Source organism: Salvelinus fontinalis, chromosome 7 (genome assembly GCF_029448725.1).
Source record: "Salvelinus fontinalis isolate EN_2023a chromosome 7, ASM2944872v1, whole genome shotgun sequence".
Taxonomy (NCBI): Eukaryota; Metazoa; Chordata; class Actinopteri; order Salmoniformes; family Salmonidae; genus Salvelinus; species Salvelinus fontinalis.
Window position 1 is genome coordinate 41337701 of NC_074671.1, and position 22116 is coordinate 41359816.

At 43.6% G+C, this 22116-nt stretch overlaps 1 protein-coding gene across 1 annotated transcript in view; it reads right to left on the bottom strand.

The window, feature by feature from the left end:
- Positions 1-22116, bottom strand: part of LOC129859478 (MAGUK p55 subfamily member 7-like) — a 277723-nt gene that overhangs the window by 205733 nt on the left and 49874 nt on the right. Inside the window, exon 2 of the mRNA XM_055929316.1 lies at positions 5993-6085. The gene's annotated coding sequence lies outside the window, so the exon portion shown is untranslated. The remainder of the gene's footprint in view (positions 1-5992; positions 6086-22116) is intronic.

The following is a 22116-nucleotide window of genomic DNA, read 5'->3' on the forward strand; positions in this document are numbered from 1 at the left end:
AAGTCTCCATATATCCACTAATTCCAATACATCCATGACATTCCTGATTTCCTTAAGTGCCTGAGGGTGATAGTTTGTAGTGTGATTTCCTTTCCGGTCCATAGAGGTATTTAAGACCGTATTAAAATCTCCCACTATAATAATAGAGTCTAGTGTTGCTTGTAGAGTTGATACATTCTTATATATATTGTCAAAGAAGCTTGGATCATCATTATTCGGACCGTATAGGTTAATAAGCCATATATGTTTATTGTCCAATAACATATTTAAAATAATCCATCTACCTTGAGGATCTGTTTGGACAAGTTGCACATTTGGATCAAAGTTATTATTAATTAAAACCATCACCCCTTTTGAATTTCTTTGCCCATGGGAGAAATATATTTTGCCCCCCCAGTTCTTTTTCCACAAAACTTCATCTAAAACTGTCGAATGGGTTTCCTGTAAACAGTAGATATTATAATCCTTCTCTTTTAGCCAGGTAAATACTGATCGTCTTTTCTTATTATCTGCTAAGCCATTACAATTGTAACTGGCTATACTTATTTCACCACTTACTATAATGAGACACACCTTTCAATTATTTTTATCAAAAGATATGTTTGTAAACGTCCTATTAAAAAGTAACATAATGATTGAGTGTCTATATAGTTGTACCATGACATTTGCATCTCCACTAAGCAAACCTCCAATTGGTCCCACTATTCCACCCGCCAAAAGCCCCCATCTCGAGTTGGGTTGTCATCCCAATGCCCGGCAGACCACCCCCGACCCCCCGCATCGCACAGCCCCGGACCGACTGGGCTCCATCCTTCGAAAGTGCACAGAGCACCATCCACCGAACCGAAGCAGATCCATTGCCAAATGCATTTCCATCGCCCTCACCTCGATTTTTATTACATATTGCTGTGAATCATCCTCTATAGTCCCTAACATCTTTTACTTCTTCCTTCGCAACAGTTGTGGGATACACACATACACCCACACACATTCAGCCCTTACCCCCACACAACCATAAGCTCACCCTCTCAACAATTGCACCATCCCAGAGCCCAACTCAAGATGGGTCATGATTTACAAATGTACTTGCAGTTGCAGCTGCATGAGAAGGCCTGCAAGACCGCGCAAAAAATGAGCATAAATGTAGAGATTTATTTACCATTGTCACATCCTAGATGATGGATGTCAAATGTACACCTTCTTCCTGAAACACCCACAATACGGTCATCGATTTTGACCATGTTCCCAAGCATCTCCATGCAGTCCGATTGGTTTCGTGCCACCAGGGCCACAATAATATACCCCCTCTCTGAATGTCCGAGAGTGACCCCCTCCCCATGGGTTACTGCAGCTAGTGTTGCCAGCACTGCCACTGCCTGGGTGGGGGCACCCCACCGGAATCGCCACCGGCTAGGTACAAGGTCGTCAAGGTTCTCATTAGCAGCTTTGAGAATTTCCTTGTTTATTATGCTCTCCCTTTAGGGGGCTTTGGCTTTGCAGGACCAACCCTGCCAAGCAGGCTCAGAATCTTGAGGGGGCAGTGCTGCTCATGGTCCCTGTCCTCATTTTGGCTGCATACAGACCGTTTACAGCATGCACATAAAACAGTTAGGGACTTCTCCTTAGTATCTGGGCCATTCATGTGGGTGTCTAGGGTATAGGGCCATGGACCGTACCATTAAAATAGGATAATAAATAATTAGATATAATTTATTTTAAAAATGTAGTTCCCCATGATAGGACAATAAATAAATAAGACGTATAATTCATTATAAAAGTATATCCATCATTTGAACAACATTGAAAGCCCTCTCATACCCGGCCCACAGCAATACACTGGCTCTGGGATATGCAACTATTTCATTACTCACTCACTCAACTTTCCAAACATAACAAATAAAAATAAACACACACCACACCATCCACACATACTGTGCCTTCTGTTTACTTAGTTTTTATCTTCACTATGTAGAAATAGTGCTTGTGTTCAATTAGTTATATGTGAAGATTTATAGAAAAGCTATATTTTGTATTGTTACAATCAGTAACCGGGCTTGAATTGTGTTTATTTTCCTCATCTATGAGAACTTTGTAATTTTTAAAATAACCATGGAGTAATCTTTGTGTCTCTGAACAACTGGTTATCAATATATAGTTTTTTCACGACGAGAGCTACTCGTTTCGCTTTTAATCTATTTTCTTTGAAAATTAGATACAGAACTTTGCGCCGTTCTGCAATTTCTTTCGGAAACTGATCATTCATGCCAATTTTGGTCCCAGCAAGTCTTTTACCCAGGCTTTTAACCATTATTTTATCTTTAAATGAAGCAAATTTGGCAACGATTGGGCGTTCGTACCTCTGCCCTCTCTGTCCGAGGCGGTGTACACGTTCAAGTTGGATCTTATCGATAACTTCGTGTGGAATCTGAAGCGCTGCAAAAAGGAACTCTCTAACTACAGATTCAGGAACCTCTCCTTCTTTCTCTTGGATACCTGTAAGTACCAAATTCTCTCTCATGGATCTAGTTTGTATGTCCAGTAAGCATTCTTTCAGAACGTTGTTCTCCTTTTTAAATTCATTCATTTCGGTTTCAATCTTATTGACCGTCACTTTTAGCGCGTGTGTTTCCTTCTCCAATGTTGCAGCTTTTTCATCACTCATCTCTAGGCTTGCCTTCAAGTCTTTTATATCTTTACTAACTAATTCAAGTATACCCAGTTTGTCATTTATTGATTTTAACAGATCGGTTTCGACCTTTACCATTGCTGGTGTTGAGAATATTAGATAATCCGTGTCGGTTGAGGAGTCACGTTTTCGTTTTTGATTCGGTTCCCCTGTCTTATTCTCTGTCATGTTTGGGTGTTGCTTGTTTTCGTAATATTTGTCGATAAATGTCTCTAGTCTTAGGATTTGTTTTGTGTTATTATCCAGATTGAAGGTTATCACCCACCAGATTATTTAGTGCTAATATTTTAGTCTAATTTAGCAGATATTTCGAATATTATGTTTTATCTTGAGGTGCTCTACATAACTTCGTTCAGTCCGCCATTACCTTTACGTCCGCCGTCTACGTCCTTAATTCTTAAACAAAATTATCATTATCCTCCATCACGAGGGAGAGAAAATATCTTCAAGATATGTGGGTTTTTGGTAACGGAATTTACAGTTTTTTCTGAATGCTTAAACACTAACAGTGATTATTGAAGCAATATCTCTGAAACCATTAACACTTGTAGCCAATGCATTTACCAAGTGCGCCAAACGGAATGCACATTCTTTGCTGAATGCACATTCAGTTTGTAATTTTATAAGATACTTTTTGCAAAACTGTAAACACAACTCACTGCTTTACACTCAGTTTACATGTGATGTGGATGAAGTCTTATGGCCAGACCCACAAAGGTGAGATGTTTCTGTTCTCTTTTTTTTAGCACAAATGTTTTTGTTTTCTTCTACTGTGCTTTTGTTGTTTGAGTGTTAGTTTTTTTTCTAACATTTTCCCCTTATTTGTTATGTTCAAAATACACATACATACTTTACACATTTGGATAGCTGTGTGTATGCGTGTTTACTACATGTATGACAAAACTTTATTGCAAACTGCTATGCCCTGCACACAGATAAAGAAAAAGCCACAAGTGTTTTTCATTTATACTATCAGTGCGTCATTGGTGCTTCGTGTGCTTATTCAAATGATGGTTTGTGTGTACTGTATTGACGCAAAAACACAAGAGCTTTTCAATAATTGTTTGCTTTTGCAATAGATGGATACTGTTTTAGTGGTTTGGTGTAAGGTTTTGTGGTTAGTGTTGTTAGGTTCTAATTCTCAGAGTAAAAAACTCAACTGACACTATGAAAGCTTAACCAAGTTTAATTCTTCACAGAGGGTCAATACAGCTGCATTCAGACAAAGACATTTTCACACACGCGCTGATATTTAACCATTCCTCCTAGGCTGAGTCTCCTCCTACACATCTGAACAGCCAATGCATTTCTGTTGCTAGACAGAACCTTAGTGATATCTGTTCTTCCGCACTTCATCAGACCTCTACCCCTAAAGTGCTCACTCTTCCCCATCTCACCGTCTGTGAGATGAAGCTGTCATGGTGACTGGTACCAGACTGTGTCTCTTCTCCTCCCAGAGGATCCCTCCCATAGGATCCATGATGGCTAACAATAACACATCCTTACATAATGTAAACGTTATACATTACCCTCTCTCCCTCAGTGACATGAATAAGTATATTTCATATTCTCAGAAACCAATAGTGTGTAGAGTTTTGCAAAAATAGCCTATAGTTTCAAAGATAGTGCTTAAGCAATCAGAAAAAAAATGTAAATGCACAAGGCAATGTTTCTTACAGAAGGCAGAATTTTATTTCCTAAACTAAATATAAGTGTTGATATTAGTTGAGAGGTATTTTTCTAAGACCCCTTTTCTATCTGTTTGACATGAAATAAAGATGGAAGATGGTTGAGAAATGTATACATGCCTTATTTTCAAAGAAATATAGATTTAGCTTTCATTTGACATGCTCCTATGAACTTCACATGTTAGTGCTCATGGTCCCTTTTACATGGAGATGACCATATCTCTTTCAAATACCTCAGAAAGTTTGAGCATAGATTGGATATGACTGCATTCCTTAACCTTAAACAGAGGAACTAAGCCGGCTGCTATATCTGCACCACAGGAACCTTCGCCTGAATGGCTGAACCTCTGACCTAACAGGCCTCGGATGGAGTTCCAAAAGATTTCAGCGTGTGGTTGGTTGGGAGGTCAAGGTGAAGGTGCGGTGTTTGAACAGCTCAGGATCAGTACAGAGCCAGACCAGGGCCATATGCTGCTCATGTGAGGCTAGTCTTTCCACATAAAGTGTGTGTGTGTGCGTGTGTACATTTATGTGTGCGTGCGTGTGTGGTTTTTTCTTAGACATTTTAGCAGACGCACTTATTAAGAGCGACTTACAGGAGCAATCAGGATTAAGTGCCTTGCTCAAGGGCCCATCAACAGTTTTTTCACCTAGTCTGCTCTGAGATTTGAACCAGCAACGCTCTTAACGACTAGGCTACACGCCTGTGTGTGTGTGTGTGTGTGTGTGTGTGTGTGTGTGTGTGTGTGTGTGTGTGTGTGTGTGTGTGTGTGTGTGTGTGTGTGTGTGTGTGTGTGTGTGTGTGTGTGTGTGTGTGTGTGTGTGTGTGCGTGTGAACCCATCTTTCCAGTGTCTGCCCCAGGAACGTTGAGGTCATTTTATGTGCACAGCAGGGTCTTACCTCCACGCAACACATTAACACACGGCCCAAGCCCTTTTAATGCATTAAAGACTCTATTAAAAGTTTCCCTGCCTTGTTTCAATAAAAAGTGATGGAAACCAAATTAATTTGACATGTTACATTTTCTGTAAGCCCTTCAGGCAGTCTGTCTTTTACACATTACAGTTGATAGAGAGATAGAGGGAGAGAGAAAGCAGGAGAGACAGATCTTCCAGTCTGAAGGCAGGTGTTCTGTTCAGGGTCAGGCTAGCATATGAGCTGAGGTTCTAGAGTGAAGATCACAGTTCAACTATCCCAGAAGACACCAGCTGGGCCATCTGGTGAGTCAGTCTCTGGCTCTGTCCCAAATGGCAACCTATTCCCTATATAGTGCACTACTTTTGACCAAAGCCTATAGGGCTCTGGTCAAAAGTTGTGAACTAAAGGGAATACTAGGGTGCCACTTGAGATGCAGCCTAATAAGGCTGCTAGAATTACTAGCAATCAGTAGGCGCATATCATACAGATATAATACAATTTCAGCAAACACTTAGGCCTACTATGTAACAAAAGAAAGCAAGTCACAGGAAAGGAGAAACACACTAAGCCACAATTAACAGACAATACAAAGGGCTTACCTGAGCTCTCTTCCAGTCACACACTTACACAGGTAGACACATACAAACAGGCACACACACTAAGGCAAAGACACACCCAGAGAGGGTAGCAGCAACTCACCTAATCAGACCTGTTACTCTGGTTCCTTCAGTTAGTGTGCCAGAAGGCTCATAACGCTCCACCCCTTCACTTCCCTCTACCGCCTTATAGAGCCTGTCAGAGAGAGATATAAAGACATAATGACATTTGAAATGTCTTTATTCTTTTGGAACAAATTTTTATTGTTTATTTCACTTTTGTGTATTTTCTACTTCACTTGCTTTGGCAATGTTAAAATACCAATACCATGCCAATAAAGCCCTTAAATTGAATTGAATTGTGAGAGAGAGAGAGAATTAAATGATTTTACACACTGCATACAGATGAGATAGACAGGAGTTACTATAAACATTTCTGAGGAAGTGCAGATATGGGAACAAAAGTCATTCAAAAAATATCCTCAAATGCATTTACCACATATCACCACTAGACGGGGGTAACTGCACACAGAAATAATACAGCGTAGTCAAAAGTAGACCATGAAAGGCATTCCCTGCAACTCATTCCTGTGCTGCCTTCCACATGGTGAGAGAGACCTCGCAGCTAATGATGGATAGAGCAAGCTATGACTCTCCGAATCACTCCGCTTCCTATTAAGGGAATACTTTAGGATTTTGGCAATGAGGCGTTTTATCTACTTCCCAAAGTCAGATGAGCTCATGGATACCATTTTCATGTCTGTGTCCAGTATGAAAGAAGCTAGAAGTTAGTGTTGCACGGTATATTGGTACCACGGTAATATCATGGTACCAAAATGTCCTGATACCAACATTTTTGAATACCTTTAGTACCCTTTCATATGATACTACTGACTTATTCAGGCCTACCGATCTAAAGAACATGCTGGCGCCTGTTATAAAATGTTTATAAAGTCAGTTTAGTTTAATAATTCAGTTGAAAACTACAAACCTTTATTTATTGTGCTCCTTAAATTCTGTTTGGCGCCTAACATTTTAAAAGTTGGGAGCAGTGTGTGTGTGTGTGTGTTGATGCCATTCCATTTGCGTCGTTCCATTATTATGAGCCGTCCTCCCTTCAGCAGCCTCCACTGATGTATATTCCTTCCTCCCATTCCTCCAGCCAAATCCCAGGTAGGCCTTTGCAAATACTAGCAAATGAACAGTGGAGAACATTTCAAAAACGTGAAGAAGTCCAGGGGACGGGGCGAACAGGATGTTGGCCACTGATTTACTTCCCCCGTGGTATTGCGATACTACTCGGTATCAAGATACTTGGCCTGGTATCGTATCGTTTGTAAAATGTTGGTATTGTGACAAGCCTATTAGAAGTAGTTTCGCGAGCCAATGCTAATTAGCGTAGTGCAATGACTACAAGTCTTTGGGTATCTGCTAGCATGCTATGGAGATTAGAAAAGGATGCTAGAGAGAGGCTAGAGCTCCTCTTTTGGCTGGCATGGTTGTATTTAGCCACCCTGGATATGTGACCTGTCTGTCTGCTTGGGGCTAGCAGTGTAGAAAGAACCCTTTCTCCTTAATGAGCTTTTGTAATAAACTTAAGTGTTTTTTAGCCCCCACTTCGTCCATCCGGGCACTGGTTTCCCAAGATAAGTCTCTCATGCCATGCCATGCCGCCGTGCATTAATGAAATTGAATTGCGTCTGTGCCATGGAGAGGTGATCCCTGAAACAGAAGTGTGTGTATGTGTAAGTGTGCGTGTGTGAGAGACAGTGGAATGCGGCATGATAAAGAATGTGGCCTCAACTCCCCCAGCCATAGTACTATGGGTTAGAACTCCACAAAGACCTGCACTCTCTGCATGGGAAGGGACTGAACGAGTGGACTGAGGGAGGAGAACGGAAGGAGAGAGACAGCAGAGATAGGGGTGCTAGAAATGAGAGTGGCCTAAAAGTTCCAGAATGGCGATTCGTTCGACGGCATTAACAACTCAGCTGGTTGGAAGCTAAGCCAAGGTGTACCCCCTCCTCAGCCCCTTGCTTCCCTCACTTAGCCCTGTCTGTGCCTCACCTGCTTTGAATGACAATAGAACCCTGGCAGCGGATGAGATTACTGGTGGCCATCTCCACTGGCACCACCTGATGAGGTCACACAGTCAATAGGACAGGCCCCCCAGTGAGAGAGACACACCTGCTGTCACCACCCTCACTCAGAGAGCAGCACCTGAGAGGGCTGGACTTGTGAGTGTAGGGCTCTCTTTCTCTGTCACACACACACACACACACAAAAGGGTTAAAGCAACAAAAAATCCAGTCAAGGCCCTCATGCTTTTAGGGAAGCAGGAAAGAATTTTGTACATGTATTAAATTGCGGGTTTTACCAATTCCAGTCCCCTTGCTTTTATGAGGTACGGTGTCCTCCCTGGGAGAATTACTATGTAGAAGGACTGAGATGCTCAGCCCTGATTACTTTTTAAAAGGACATTCTACTCCAAAACTGTATTAAAATAAAATTATGCTGAAATCATCTCAAATATAATTTCCACCTCCAGAAAGGGGCCCAATAACATATTGCAACAAAAATGTACAATTATTTTAACATATGGACCATGCATATAGCCTACGCATGGGCTACATTATCAGATGTGCTATTAGCAATAAGCATTATCACCATTATCACCTCACCCAATTGATAAAACATAATGGCTATAAAATTAATATAGGCTGAAGCATGGAGTTTGTCCATCTGCATTTACCCCAATGGACAAAACATCCTGATTGTTATTATTATGAAAAATTATAATTTTATTATAAATATTAATACATAAATTATTATTATTCACTCGAAGAAAAAAAATATATATATTTTTTTCTATTACAACATATGTTATTGCCCTTTTAAGACAAATACATGTTTCCCTCCTATGGCTCTCTCGCAACGTGCCTCGAGAGGAAAATGTATCTTGCATAGAACACACAAGAACAAGCCGACAAGGTAAATAGGTAAACAATTCTACTATGGGGTTGTCTGATTTTGTTTTAATAACAAGATTACATGGCAAAAATAGTGGCACTGAAAAGTTACATCCTGATGAAGTGAAGGCTTTGGATGACTGTCAGCAGCTACAGTAGGCTACAAACCGCTGTCTGAGTTGAGCGCCGCTGTCGTGAGCATTATAGACTATTTAATTCCCTTCATCTGAACATCGGTGTGTCATCAACAATCATGCACGTCAGTTCAGTGCACACAGTGTAACAGACAAAATAAAATATTTGAGAATACATTTATTTGAGAATATATTTTGTAGAACAGACATGCTTCTGTCTGTATTAGGCTATGTCATCTTCAAACCAACCTCCATCTGTCCAGAGATTTTTATTGCGGACCTACACTGATCTAAAAAAATGACCTCTCCAGAATCCATATTCCCCTATGTGGAGCAGCAGGTACCCATAAGCCTTTTCACTATGCCCAGTCACTCTAAATGTCAGGGTTTCTGGGTAATCTCCATTCTGACAGTTGTGGTAGGCTACACATTGTAGGCTAATAAAGTAGTAGTGTACCTACGCAGTGCCCCCAACTGAGTAGAAGGATGGGTTAACTTTAATGCCACAATGTGGGAATATGGGGCAAATTCTCCATAAACAATGTCCTCAGTCAGTAACTCAGTTAGCCAGATCAACCACTCAGTCAGTCAGTGTATGCTAGGTCAAGTCAAGGGAGCTGCAGTCAGTCAGTCAGTTAGTTAGTGAGAGAGGATGTAGGGAGGGAGGATGTGGGGATATAGACCATTAGTAGATGGTCAGGCTACTGTTTGGCCGTAGGCCATGCCAAATAAATTACGGACACCCTATAAAACAACCGTGACCTTCTCTTGTGAAGGCCAGACGTAAGAGAGAGAACAATGGCTAAACCTGGTCTTAACTTCCAATGCTCCATCCCCCTGCCCAACCCCCTCCACCAACCACCAGGATGCCCGGCATCAGAACACATAATTTAAAAGGCTGAAAGACAGCTTTCAAAGCATCATGCTACACTGACGTTTATGGGGAGATACACTACAGACAGAGAGACAGAGAAACAGAGTGTAACGGCTTTCCTCTTCCTCTTCATCAGAAGAGGAGGAGCAGGGATTGAACCAACATGCAGCGGAGTTTGTAGACATTATTTATTAAACAAAAACACGAAAACACGAACTTGACTAATAAACTAACAAAAACAACAAACGGTGTAGACAGATCTGGACGACGGACTCACATAACACACGAGAACGCACGAACAGGGAAAAAGCCTACACATAAATGACACTGAACAAACAAACCGAAAACAGTCCAGTGTGGCGCAACGACATACACAGACACGGAAGACAATCACCCACAACGAACACTGTGAAAACACCTACCTAAATATGACTCTTAATTAGAGGAACGCCAAACACCTGCCTCTAATTAAGAGCCATACCAGGCAACCCATAAACCAACATAGAAACAGAAAACATAGAATGCCCACCCAACCTCACGTCATGACCAACTAACACATATAACAAACTAACAGAAATAGGTCAGGAACGTGACACAGAGAGAAAATTGTGTAAATAAGGTATTTAAAAATAACTGTTTTTGCTTTGTCATTCTGGAGTATTGTCTGCATTAAAGACGGGGGAAAAACTGTTGAATCCATTTTAGAATAAGGCTGTAACATAACAAAAATTGGAAAAAGTCAAGGGGTCTGAATGCTTTCCGAACATATTAACAGAAATTATCTGAACCAAACAAACATTGTAGACTACAAATTATAGAAATGAATGGTTAATGTACTACTGGTAATATATGTAATGGGGAATTAACATAAACAAACAATCAAATGCAAACAATGAGGCTATGAAACAATGAATGCGCACAAATTGGCTGGAGAGCGTGTATTCTAGAGACTTGCATTGTGCATCTTAGCCACAATCCCCTTCTTCAACTGTGCCATCCCCGCGGCATCCGCAATGGATTATTCTTGGCCTCCGGAATGGATTTGTTCACTGAGATGGCTGTGAACAAGACAGGTGACTTTAAAAAATATATATATTTTACCAGGTAAGTTGACTGAGAACACATTCTCATTTACAGCAACAACCTGGAGAATAGTTACAGGGGAGAGGAGGGGGATGAATGAGCCAATTGTAAACTGGGGATTATTTCTAACACCCCTACTCTTACGATAAGTGCCATGGGATCTTTAATGACCTCAGAGAGTCAGGACACCCGTTTAACGTCCCATCCGAAAGACGGCACCCTACACAGGGCAGTGTCCCCAATCACTGCCCTGGGGCATTGGGATATTTTTTAGACCAGAGGAAAGAGTGCCTCCTACTGGCCCTCCAACACCACTTCCAGCAGCATCTGGTCTCCCATCCAGGGCCTGACCAGGACCAACCCTGCTTAGCTTCAGAAGCAAGCCAGTAGTGGTATGCAGGGTGGTATGCTGCATTCAAACAAGCTTGCACTAGAATGCTAGCTGGAGTAAGTTTGCTGATCGAGCATGGTTTGCCGTAGTAACCAGTGCATCATCGCTACAGAGAGCGGAGTGATTTTCAGAATTAGGAACTAGTGTTAGGCGGATGAGCAAAATCTAGATTTTTAGAGATAAGTTCCGCGTCCTACAAGATAAATCGGTTGAGGGACGAGCGTTGAGTAGGAGTGACGCCATCTGATGTGAGACAATGGAATCACTACTAGAACCATCCGGCCAGGCTTTTAACCAGGCTAGAGTGTCTCCTATATTTAAACACAGCAGACCATGAACACACAGAATGTGTTCCATACTGTACGTACAGTAGGCTACTCAAGCACACACACCTTTCATGTGTCCACTGGTACATGTAATAACAAGTGCATAAACATGTGGTGACTCTCAGGCATAGCCTGCCCCACCCTCTCTGCCCTGTAAGCTGGTAGCCTAGTGGTTAAGAGTGTTAGGCCAGTAATCAAAAGGCTGCTGGTTCAAATCTCTGAGCCGACTAGGTGAAAAATCTGTTGATGTGCCCTTGAGCAAGTCACTTAACCCTGATCTCCCGTGTAAGTCGCTCAGGATAAGAGTTGATAAGAGCCTAAGCCTCTACGCCAAGGTGTTACAGCTTATAGGACCATTCTCAAAGAAAGAGTAGTTGCTATATTTTGGTCCCCTCTAGGTCTCTTATTGTGCCACCAAATAGGCCTACTACTTGTAGCTTTAACTAATCCAGTAGCTAAGCTTCTTAGCAATGACAACATACAGACACGTGTTGGGTGAAAGAGGACCATAGAAAACTAGACTCCAGTAACTGCCAGTCAAATGAGGTCTACTCGTAGAAAGAAAACAAAACTTTCACAGGCTCCTTCGTTCAATCTCTCTCTTTGATATTCACTCACACACCCCTTTTTCTGTCCTGACACATGGGTCACATGATGAAAGTCAGTCATAGAGGTATTTTGGGGAAAGGTAGGTCCAGTTCTTTCCCATGGATGACTTTTGAGGATTTTATTTTCAATGGGGATAAGTCAGCATCCCACACAGTGTTCAGATAATAGGGCTGGGAATTGCCAGGGACCTTACGATAAGATATTATCACGATACTTACGTACCGATATGATATGCATTACGATTCTCCCGATTCTATATATATATATATATATATATATTGCGATTCTATACTGCGATTTTATTTCCATTTGGTGTTCCAAACATATTGCTCACTATATGTCTGCTGCATTGAGACGAGAGAGCATAAGAAAACACATTTTGATCAATCAGGGTGAAAAAAGTGTTGAAAACACGTTGGCTCTTTCAAAGAAGATGGAGAACAAGCAATAGGATAAACAATTTTGATGCAGGTACAGACGACTAGCGCTAGCTAACACTACCTACAGTAGCAAAACAATAATACTCGCCTCCTTTTGAATAGGTCAAAGATAATCGAGGAGAGGCGGCAAGGAGAGGAAACGTGGAATGCGGTTGTATAAAATAATACTCCTCCACTCGTCTTTACAGGGCTGGATTCCCAAATAAATGGGTAAAGTGATGAAAACAAAGTAAGTTAGTTGTGCCAGACATTCTATAGATAAAAACAATATTTTACTTACCGTTTTAAACATGTGCATGCTTTTCTCCTCCGACACAACTAAAGCCGATTCAAAGGGGGTGTGGCAGATTTTAAAACTCTTTCACGAAGGACTCCGGTATAATACACACAACTATCCTCTCTTCCGTTCGCCTGACATCCGTTCGCCTGACAAACTGACATCTCCTCAACCACTTACAGGTTTTCTAGTCACGGAGGAGAGAGAACGGAGGAGAGACATGGAGGATGGACTTTTGCCCATATTAGAAAAGGCCTAGGTGTGTGCCTTAACATGAAAGTATGAGTGTGCGGACCGTTTTGGATGTGTGTGTGTGTGTCTGGGGACAGCGGGTTTGCTTATCGGGGATCCAGGGGGACAATGAATAATTCACTCCAGAGAATACCTCTTACCTACCACACTTACCTACAGTACCTACTACATAACACTACCCTATAAGCCCAACCGACAACCACATAAATAATCGCCTACTAAACACACAATGAATAATTCACTCCAGAGAATAGTGTCTGAGACCTCAAACCTCCATCTCCAGGGAAGATTAGAAGAAGTACAACTTCCCTTTTCTCAAGGATCATAACAACATGCCAACCATGGATGCCACTTCCTCCTCCGTCCTCCTCACCCAATCAACGTATGTATGACCACACATATAACTCTATGAGACCATAGACAGCTAAAGGCTGAGTCTAAACCATCCCTTTCTCAAGTACCATAACAACATACCATGCCACCCATAGATGCCACTTCCACTTAGTCTTCCTTCTCATCCATTCAATGCATGTAGCATGCATAAATCAATGGAAGCAAAGCCCTCTGTCTAAGCTCCAGCCTGGATCTAAATCAGCCTGGGAGGACGGCTCTAAAGCCATTAGCTCTTATTTATGCTACCAGGAAGATTCCAAGCCATTGAGCATCCTCAATACTCTGACACACAGCTCCAAGGGGAGATTCTAGAGTTTCTCAGAATTTATGGTTAAACCCAATAGAGGATGTTTTTAATTACTGTCTGAGGGGAATTGTCTGAGATTAAATGAAATGGGGAAAAAGGTAAAGGGTGAAAAACGGTTTTACATCATGATGACTTAAGTACGAACATGGGAATGGGCTTTTCTGTCTGTGTCCCAAATGGCACCCAATTCCCTATATAGTGCACTACTTCTGACCAGAGCCCTATGGATCCTGGTCAAAGGTAGTGCAGTATAAAGGGAATAGGTGTCATTTGAGACACAACCATTCAGTCCTAGGCCTATGAACTGAACAAATGCCCTTTGCTGTCCAATAAGAAACAACCTTGTTAAATTCCCAGGCCAGCAAGTACCTCAGGGACACAAAGAGACACTGTGTGAACCCGATAGCAGAATAAAGTGGTTATTTATTACGGTCACTGTTACCATTTTTATCAATGCCTGACTTTTGCAAAGAGCAAGAAGAGGAGTCAAGGATTCTAATTTCTCACCGAATGTGCCCGTTGAAAGTGAAAGGCTACACACACACACACACACTGACTTTTCCTTGAACTTTAATAAGACACACAGGAGGAGGCTGAGAATCTGATTTGCGACAGCCTGAACCACTCACAGGTAGCCTAATCCTCCAGCTCCAAGTTCAATATTCTAGCCTGCCGGGGACTGCAATCAACATGCCAGCAAGATAACAAACAAGTAGACTAGTACTAGACAAGACCTACACTCCCAAAGCTTCCTTATCCCCATTGAAGATCATGCACAAATATACCAAAAAGCAAATGATTAGGAGTAGACAATCATTGTCTTAAAGGTAGCCTAGCTAGAGTTGGTCTTTATGTAAGGCCAGCCTGTTTGGCTGCAGTGGGCTTCCCAAGGTAGCCTGGTTTAACCACACTGAATGTTGCACTCATGTTCAGCCTGGTTTAACCGGGCTAGCATCCTGTGTTGGTCCTCCAGCCTCCTTCAGCATCCTTGCCTATACTGCAGTGGGTTAAATATGGTCAGTCTCTCATCGTGATCATTACATTTAGCTCCATACAATAACTATAAAACATAAGCAGTAAAAAATAATGTATATTAATCATTACAAGCAATCAGTAATGTACTCTACTGAACTATACTCTAATTTTGCTCTACTGTGCTGTACTTTGATGTCCAAACCTCTGAAACATAGACGATTTGGACGGACCAAATTTAATCTTGTTTGGCAGTGGAGCTCATTAAAATAATAGCCAGTGTGTAGTGTTTTAATGATACAGAAATACCAGGTTTAGTATCACGATACTCGATAGCATCACGATACTCGATACCATGGCAACAAAAGTCACAGAATAGCATTTGATTCAGAAGATAAACTCAGCTATTGCCCTGTTCAATCGTTGGACATCTTTTGAGTTCTATATCATTACATTTGACATTTTGTAAATTTTTCTCAGAAAACCATGCAGTGTTGTAGTACTCGAGACCAGTCTCGGTCACATATTGAGTGTCTCGGTCTAGTCTCTGTGTTGAGTACATTTTTACTCGGCCTTGACTCGCTCTCGGACAATGAGGACCAGCCGAGACAAGTGGAATAAAAACTTTAATTATCAGCTCCCATTGTCAGCGTATAAAACCGCTTTGCCAGGCCAAATATCCACTCCTTAAGACACATTTCGTCTATCGAAACCTGGGCTTCCTACTTTACATGTAAAATGACTGTCCTTTACTTTAGTTGAAAAATATCTTCAAACGATTGTCAGAATTTCCTTCATTTGCTGGTAGGGAAAAGTGGGTGAAATTATTTGAAGTTGCACACTCACTATTAGTAAGGGGAGACCGGTGGAAGTTATAACATATTTTGTATTTGTATCTATTATAGACACATTTCAGTTAGTGATTATTTGTAGATGCTCTTTATTTTTTCACCATTCTAAATGACGTGTGGCAGAGATACAATTTTTCCGTCTGATCAACTGTAGGCTACTAATAAGAGCATATGCACTGTCCAGTTGGTCAGAGTAACTAATTGGTAACACTATGTATTTGTAGTCAATTTGTGAGGAGAAAATGTGAATGTGATCAAATTTGGTTTTTATTCAAAATTGGGCTGGCTAAGCTGCCTATACGTTTCCAATCCAAAATAAATAACTGGAATCAATCAATCAACATAATAGCGATGACAGATGTCAGTTAATGTTTTATAAGGCCTACAGTTGCATAGGCCTGCCTGCATGATGCAAATATGCATAAAACAAGCTCAGCCCCGTGAGTTCTATTGGGCTCCTAATCTAGTCTAAATATAATTAATATGAACAAGTATAAAATTGCTGCAGTTTGACAGAATTTTGTCCTGTTTTTTTTAAACCATGTGACCTGATTAGAAAAATATGGTCCCATCATAGCCCTTCTAAAACCTTTTTACAACTTATTAATCACTGTCATACCTTAAAAAGGGTCCAGAGTTTTCCTGGTTAGGTTAACAGAAAAGGAAAAACTTTGGGCCCAGGAGGTCAAAATCGCCCTACCACTCTGGGACCTATGGTGCCACCAGTCTACTTGCAGTTGTCAGTTATGGTCAGGTATGTGGATGATCAGAGCTTATTCAGGAAAGTTTCTTGGGCTACTTTGATGTGTCAAGTGGGCGAGATGCGCAGTCTGTGTTTAACTTCATGGAAAAACTTGTTGTTCAAACCTACAATGGCGCAGCTGTAATTGTTGTTCCCTGTTCCCTGATTAAGAGGTGATGACTACTCCACTACCATTGTCAACTCTCTCCTGACATGAACTGAAGCCACGTCTCATGTGCCCGCTCATCCACTGGCGCATTGAATGTTTCCTCTCCGAGCACCGTGAGTAACGCTATCAATTTTCTCTCATTACTGTATGTAGAGTTAATCACAGCCACATACACAATCACAATCCCATTATTACATATCAATGATTTTACTCCTTGCTTGGACTAACTCATTCTTAGGTCTTTTGTCTAACTGTGTAGTGTTACTGTTTGTCTTCCCAGTCAAATCCTGTCCTGCACTGAAGTCAAGCTTCTGAACACCTCAACTCATGCCTCATACCCTCATTCAATCACTGCTGTGATCCCTTTCAAAAACGGTGTAAGTAGCCCTCTCATTCCCCATAATATTGTACTATAAATGTCTTTATTAAATGCTTTAGGTTAAAATAATTACCCTTTGAAACACTTTAACGTCTCCGTGCATTCCGTGCCTATACCGTGTGTCTCCAATCCTCATCAATTGTTCAAGTCACCAGCCTCCACTGTTAGGCAAAGAAAAAGAGCCACAGAACCCCCACTAATAATTACATTATTTTAACAAACTAGTTTAACTTGACTTTTTGCAGTAATCACTGATCTAGGTTTCAAGTCTTTCTATGAAAAAAGTGTTTAACCAGAACCATACACAATGCACATCTACTAATAATGACCAAGCTCTTGTAGCAGATTAATGCATTATAGAAAATGAGCATGGGCCTCAAACAATCTGTCAAGCACAAGCCCACTTGCTAATGAGTGGCCAGCTTAATCTTTCAACTTTAGGTCAGCCAACTTGGATCTATATTAGCTAGCAGAACAGTTGAGCTGTTATGAACACACCTGTTTAAACTGTTGCGTCTGTCCACCTGTTTGAACAGCATGCTAGCCTGCTCACTTTGTTTAGATCAGGGGTGTCAAACATATACATTTAATTGTGTGGGGAGGGGAACAAACTCAATATACCTTAAACTGTGTATAAATGATTATGGACTTACATTCATACTGTTTCTTGACTGTCCAGCTCACTAATAATCACGAGACAGCCAGGGAGCATAAAACATTTTAAAAACGATGAATAGAGAACAATTTTTTGCACATTTTGGACGGCAATGAAAAATAAAACACATTTTCAGTGCAACTCTCTAGACCGCGTTGAAGACCGAACAGCTGGTTTAGATGTTGAAATCAAGTGGTCTACCTACCTCTATAAAAATATGTGTCACGATCGTCTTCTGGATAGACAGTGGACCAAGGCGCAGCGTATGCAAAATACATCTCTTTATTTTGTAAGAGAAGGAAAAACACTATACACAAACTAACCAAAACAACAAACGACCGTGAAGCTACAAACGCAAGTGCACACACAAACTACTTACGTTCAACATAGACAATTCCCCACAAACAGCTAAAGCCTATGGTTGCCTTAAATATGGCTCCCAATCAGAGACAACAATAACCAGCTGTCTCTAATTGAGACCCAATTCAGGCAACCATAAACTTTCCTAGATACCTACACTCAACCATAGACACAGCTAGACTTCTATACTAAACATAAACCCAACTACTCTAATAAACCCCCTAAACCTTACAACCACCCTAGACACTACAAAAGACACATACATTCCCCATGTCACACCCTGACCTAACTAAAATAATTAAGAAAACAAAGAATACTAAGGCCAGGGCGTGACATAACCCCCCCCCTTAAGGTGCGAACTCCGGGCGCACCAGCACACAGTCTAGGGGAGGGTCTGGGTGGGCGTCTGTCCACGGCGGCGGCTCCGGCACTGGTCGTGGTCCCAACCCCACCACAGTCACTACCCGCCTCCGTAGCCTCCTCCAAATAGCCACCCTCCATATTAACCCCACCGGACTAAGGGGCAGCACCGGACTGAGGGACAGCAGCTCCGGACTGAGGGACAGCAGCTCCGGACTGAGGGACAGCAGCTCCGGACTGAGGGACAGCAGCTCCGGACTGAGGGACGGATCCTGGCTAGATGGCGGATCCTGGCTGGCTGGCTCTGGCGGATCCTGGCTGGATGACGGCTCTGGCGGATCCTGGCTGACGGATCTGGCTGTTCATGGCTGGCTGACGGATCTGGCTGTTCATGGCTGGCTGACGGATCTGGCTGCTCATGGCTGGCTGACGGATCTGGCTGCTCATGGCTGGCTGACGGATCTGGCTGCTCATGGCTGGCTGACGGATCTGGCTGCTCATGGCTGGCTGACGGATCTGGCTGCTCATGGCTGGCTGACGGATCTGGCTGCTCATGGCTGGCTGACGGATCTGGCTGCTCATGGCTGGCTGACGGATCTGGCTGCTCATGGCTGGCTGACGGATCTGGCTGCTCATGGCTGGCTGACGGATCTGGCTGCTCATGGCTGGCTGGCGGATCTGGCTGCTCATGGCTGGCTGGCGGCTCTGGCAGATCCTGTCTGGTTGGCGGCTCTGGCAGATCCTGTCTGGTTGGCGGCTCTGGCAGATCCTGTCTGGTTGGCGGCTCTGGCAGATCCTGTCTGGTTGGCGGCTCTGGCAGATCCTGTCTGGTTGGCGGCTCTGGCAGAACCTGTCTGGTTGGCGGCTCTAGCAGATCCTGTCTGGTTGGAGGCTCTGGCAGATCCTGACTGACGAATGGCTCTAGCGGCTCCAGACAGACGGGCGGATCTAATGGCTCGGGGCAGACGGATGGCTCAGATGGCGCTGGGTAGACGGATGGCTCAGATGGCGCTGGGATGACGGATGGCTCAGATGGCGCTGGGATGACGGATGGCTCAGATGGCGCTGGGATGACGGATGGCTCAGATGGCGCTGGGATGACGGATGGCTCAGATGCCGCTGGGCAGACGGATGGCTCAGATGCCGCTGGGCAGACGGATGGCTCAGATGCCGCTGGGCAGACGGATGGCTCAGATGCCGCTGGGCAGACGGATGGCTCAGATGCCGCTGGGCAGACGGATGGCTCAGATGCCGCTGGGCAGACGGATGGCTCAGATGCCGCTGGGCAGACGGATGGCTCAGATGCCGCTGGGCAGACGGATGGCTCAGATGCCGCTGGGCAGACGGATGGCTCAGATGCCGCTGGGCAGACGGATGGCTCAGATGCCGCTGGGCAGACGGATGGCTCAGATGGCGCTGGGCAGACGGATGGCTCAGATGGTGCTGGGCAGACGGATGGCTCAGATGGTGCTGGGCAGACGGGCAGTTCAGGCACCACTGTGCAGACGGCAGACTCTGGCCGGCTGAAGCGCACTGTAGGCCTGGTGCGTGGTGCCGGAACTGGTGTTACCGGGCTGGGGACACGCACCTTCAGGCTAGTGCGTGGAGAAGGAACAGGGCATACTGGACCCTGGAGACGCACATTAGGCCTAGTGCGTGGTGCCGGAACTGGTGGTACCGGGCTGGGGACACGCATCTCAGGGCTAGTGCGGGGAGGAGAAACAGGGCATACTGGACCCTGGAAACACACATTAGGCCTAGTGCGTGGTACCGGAACTGGTGGTACCGGGCTGGGGACATGCATCTCAGGGCTAGTGCGGGGAGCAGCAACAGGACGCACAGGACTCTGGGGACACACAGGAGGCTTGGTGCGTGGTGTAGGCACTGGTGGTAATGGGCTGGAGACACGCACCACAGGGTTAGTGCGTGGAGGAGGAACAGGGCTCTGTTGACACACAGGAAGCTTGGTACCGGACTGGAGACACGCACCATAGGGCTAGTACGTGGAGGAGGAACATGGCACACTGGACTCTCGAGGCGCACTATAGGCCTGGTGCGTGGTACCGGTACTGGTGGTACCGGGCTGAGGGCACGCACCTTAGGAAGAGTGCGGGGAGAAGGAACAGTGCGTACAGGGCTCAGGAGACGCACAGGAGGCTTCCCAACCTTACCTGGTTGTATGCTCCCCCATATCAACATCTCTCTCTCTTCGCTCTCCTCCAATAACACCAACAACTCCTCAAATGTCTCATAATCTCCCATCCTTTCACTTTCCTCCAATCTGTCCAATAACTCCTCCACATTCTCCGACTCATACCTTAGTTTAGCCAACTGCTCCTGATGGTAAGCACGGGGAACTGGCTCAATTCTCCCACTTGACCCAGCCACACTCCCCGTGTGCCCTCCCCCAATACATTTTTGGGGGAGCCTCTCGGGCTTCCAGACACTCTGCCTTGATTTACGGTGCTTGGTCCGATGTTGGTGGGGAATTCTGTCACGATCGTCTTCTGGATAGACAGTGGACCAAGGCGCAGCGTATGCAAAATACCTCTCTTTATTTTGTAAGAGAAGGAAAAACACAAAACAAACACTATACACAAACTAACCAAAACAACAAACGACCGTGAAGCTACAAACGCAAGTGCACACACAAACTACTTACGTTCAACATAGACAATTCCCCACAAACAGCTAAAGCCTATGGTTGCCTTAAATATGGCTCCCAATCAGAGACAACAATAACCAGCTGTCTCTAATTGAGACCCAATTCAGGCAACCATAGACTTTCCTAGATACCTACACTCAACCATAGACACAGCTAGACTTCTATACTAAACATAAACCCAACTACTCTAATAAACCCCCTAAACCTTACAACCACCCTAGACACTACAAAAAACACATACATTCCCCATGTCACACCTAACTGACCTAACTAAACTAAAATAATTAAGAAAACAAAGAATACTAAGGCCAGGGCGTGACAATATGCGCGTTGCCTATTCCTTATATAATTGCTTTTTAAGCTCATTACAAGTGTATACAAATGTACTGTTTAGTATTGTCTGCTGTCGATATATTGCCCAGCCCTAGCTGAGACTCAGTCCAATTCCGTTACCGTGAAATTCCCTTCACCATCAATCGGCAGCGTAGCCTAGTGGTTAGAGCGTTGGACTAGTAACCGGAAGGTTGCAAGTTCAAATCCCCGAGCTGACAAGGTACAAATCTGTCGTTCTGCCCCTGAACAGGCAGTTAACCCACTGTTCCTAGGCCGTCATTGAAAATAAGAATTTGTTCTTAACTGACTTGCCTAGTTAAATAAAGGTAAAAAAAAAAAAAAAAAAAATCAATCTGGTTTAACCAGGCTAGTCTCTAGGACCTGCAGTATGCAGCACTCCCCCTCCTCCTTGGAAATCTGATCTCACAGGGGGCAACAGCTGATCCTCTATGACCCAGCCATGACACCATGCAGTCCTGCAACGCTGCAAAAGCTGGGACCAGATGTGGAAAGGCCCTTCACTGTATGCAGTACTGTACACATATCACACCTTTGTGGCAATGTTGCTCACATAGCGGCATTGCCACAGAGGTGTGGACTAGAGGTCGACCGATTATGATTTTTCACTGTCGATACCGATACCGATTATTGGAGGACAAAAAAAAGCCGATACCGATTAATCGGCC